Source organism: Arachis hypogaea, chromosome 18 (genome assembly GCF_003086295.3).
Source record: "Arachis hypogaea cultivar Tifrunner chromosome 18, arahy.Tifrunner.gnm2.J5K5, whole genome shotgun sequence".
NCBI classification, from domain to species: Eukaryota; Viridiplantae; Streptophyta; class Magnoliopsida; order Fabales; family Fabaceae; genus Arachis; species Arachis hypogaea.
In genome coordinates this window covers 97,220,771-97,223,990 of record NC_092053.1, presented here as the reverse complement: position 1 = coordinate 97,223,990, position 3,220 = coordinate 97,220,771, and the positions used below count along the sequence as shown (strand labels likewise).

The 3,220-nt window shown below is 43.3% G+C and overlaps 1 non-coding gene across 1 annotated transcript; it reads left to right on the top strand.

Annotated features, from left to right (window-relative positions):
* The first annotated feature begins 2,593 nt into the window (after positions 1–2,593).
* Positions 2,594–2,702, top strand: LOC112774354 (small nucleolar RNA R71). The gene has a single exon (XR_003188847.1). It is a non-coding gene; the product is annotated as a small nucleolar RNA R71 (small nucleolar RNA).
* Positions 2,703–3,220: the final 518 nt, after the last annotated feature.

Genomic DNA, 3,220 nt, shown 5'->3' with positions numbered 1-3,220 from the left:
GAGTGGGGTAGGGTTAGGTTCGGCCATAGGTGGAGTTTTGGGTGGAAAATTTGATTTTGAATTGGGTGGGGGTTAGTGGGAATTATGATGGTTTTGGGAAAGTGAGATGGATGTGATTGGGCTAGTGTTTATAGGAAAGAGTGTATGGGAAAGTGTGAAAGTAAGTGGGGTAGGTGAAGATGCTGTGGGACCCACTGGTCCTGAGAGGCTAGGAAATTCAAATTTTCTGGCCTCTGTACTGGCGTTTGAATGCCCAAGGTCTGCTCCCTGGCTGGCGTTCAACGCCAGCAATGCTGCCCATTTGAGGCGTTGAATGCCCAAGGTCTGCTCCCTAGCTGGCGTTCAACTTCAACAACACTCCATCCAGAATGTTCTATTTTCACTCCTAAATTTTTGTCTCTGTTCTGACTGATGCAAATGATCATGAACCTAAAAAAACTTAAAGAAGAACAAAATAAAAGTAAATAAAAATAATCAATAAAGGTTGGGTTGCCTCCCAGCAAGCGCCTCTTTAACGTCACTAGCTTGATAGTTAGCTCCTTACGAAAGTGAGTATGGGCTCATATTTTTGCCTCTTATAGTGAACTTTCCTCTTGTCTTCTCATGAATGAACTCCACATGCGATAGAGACAGGATACGACTCACTGTATGTGGTATGACTGGTTTTTTGGTGAAGACAACTCTCATGCCAGGTGAGAGGCCTTCAGTTGGGACTTTCTTGTCCCTCCAACCTTTAGGTACTTTCTTCCTAGTACCTTTGGGGGCTCTGCAAAGTTCTGCATAGAAAGAGAGGGTTTGAACACTAGGTGTTGCACCACTGTCTCTTTCTTATCAAAGGGAGAATTGGGATGAGGCATCTTGAACAAGATATGATCCTCCCCTAGTTGTAGAGTCAGTTCCCCCTTAGCCACATTAACGATAGCATTGGCAGTGGCTAGGAAAGGTCTTCCAAGGATGACAGAGTCATCCTCATCCTCTCCTATGCCCAAGACTATAAAGTCTGCAGGGATGTAGTGGTCTTCAACCTTTACCAAGTTATCCTCTACTAAGCCATATGGCTTCGTCATTGACTTGTCTGCCATCTCTAGTGAGATGTTTGCAGCTTGTACCTCAAAGATGTCCAGCTTCTTCATTACAGGGAGTGGCATGAGGTTTATGCTTGACTTTAGGTCACACAGAGCCTTCTCAAAGGTCATAGTGCCTATGGTGCAAGGGATCAGGAAGCGTCCAAGATCTGGAAGCTTCTTAGGTAACCTTTGCTTAACCAAAGCATTTAGTTCTTTGGTAAGCAGTGGAGGTTCTTCTTCCAGAGGTTTTGTACCAAGTAACATGGCATTCAGTTTCATGAGAGCTCCTAGGTACTGAGCAACTTGCTCTTCCCTAGTGTCTTCATCCTCATCAGAGGATGAGTATTCATCAGAACTTATACACTGCAGAAGTGCATGCAAAGGAACCTTTGTGGTCTTTATATGAGCCTTGGCTTCCTTAAGTTCTTGGATAGGGGTTTCTTGAAAGGGAATTGAGCACTCAGAGGGTGTGCCTTCACTGGCATTTAATGCCAGCTCTGATAGCTCTTTGGGTGTTGAACGCCCATGCTATGCACCCTTACTGGCGTTAAATGCAAGTTCACTTACCATTTTGGGCGTTCAATCCTGGTTGGCGTTCAATGCTAGCTTCTCTGTCTGGTTGGGCGTTGAACACCCAGTGAGGGGTTCCTCACTAGAGTTCAGTGCCAGAGTTCCTGCCATATTGGGCGTTGAACGCCCAGTGATATACTTTTCACTGGCATTCAATGCCTTCCCAATCTCTCCAGATTCGGCCTCTGCCTCAATGGTGATGGCCTTGCACTCTTCTCTTGGGTTCACCTCAGTGTTGCTTGGAAGAGTGGTAGGAAGAGTCTCAGGGATCCTCTTGCTCAGTTGACCAACTTGTACCTCCAAATTTCTAATGGAGGATCTTATTTCAGTCATGAAACTATGAGTGGTCTTGGAGAGGCTGGAAACCAGAGTGACTAAGTCAGAGAGGCTCTGCTTAGGGATCTCTATATTCCCTTGAGAAGATAGGAATGGTGGTCTGTTGTTGAACATATTCCGGTTCCTTCCACCTTGATTATTATTGAAACCTTGCTGAGGTTTCTGTTGATCCTTCCATAAGAGGTTAGGATGATTCCTCCATGAAGGATTGTAGGTATTTTCATAGGGTTCTCCCATGTAATTCACCTCCTCCATGGTGGGTTGATCAGGATCATAAGCTTCTACTTCAGAAGAAGCTTCCTGAGTACTGCCAGCTGGAGTTTGCATTCCAATCAAATGCTGAGAGATGATATTGACCTGCTGGGTTAAGATCTTATTTTGAGCCAATATAGCATTCAAAGTATCAACTTCAAGAACTCCTTTCTTTTGAGAGGTCCCATGGTTTACAGGATTTCTTTCAGAAGTGTGCATGAATTGGTTGTTTAAAACCATCTCAATGAGTTCTCTTGCCTCTGCAGGCGTTTTCTTCAAGTGGAGTGATCCACCTGTAGAGCTATCCAATGAGATTTTGGACATCTCAGACAGACCATCATAGAACACGCCTCTCATAGACCATTCTGAAAGCATGTCAGGAGGACATCTCTTGAGCAGTTGCTTGTATCTTTCCCAAGCTTCATAGAGGGATTCACCTTCTCTTTGTCTGAAGGTTTGAACTTCTACTTTGATTTTACTCATTCTCTGAGGGGGAAAGAATTTAGCCAAGAAAGCATTAACCAGCTTTTTCCAAGAGTCTAAGCTCTCTTTTGGTTGGAAATCCAACCATATCTTAGCTCTATCTCTTATAGCAAAGGGAAACAGCATAAGTTTTTAGACCTCAGGATTTACTCCATTAGTCTTAACAGTATCACAGATCTGCAAGAATTTATCTAAGAACTGATGTGGATCTTTCATTGGAAGTCCATGGAACTTGCAATTCTATTACAGAAGAGAGACTAACTGAAGCTTAAGCTTAAAATTGTTAGCTCCAATGGCAGGTACAAAGATACTTCAACCATAAAAGTCAGAGGTAGGCATAGTGAAGTCACCAATAACCTTTCTTGCATCTCCCTCAGGTTCAGCAATGTCTTCTATTTCTTGTTCAAAATTTTCTAAAAGGTTTCTTTCAGAGTGTTGTGCCTTAATTTGTTGTAAGCTCCTCCTTAAAGTCCTTTCAAGTTCAGGATCAAGATTAAAGAGGGGTTATTTAT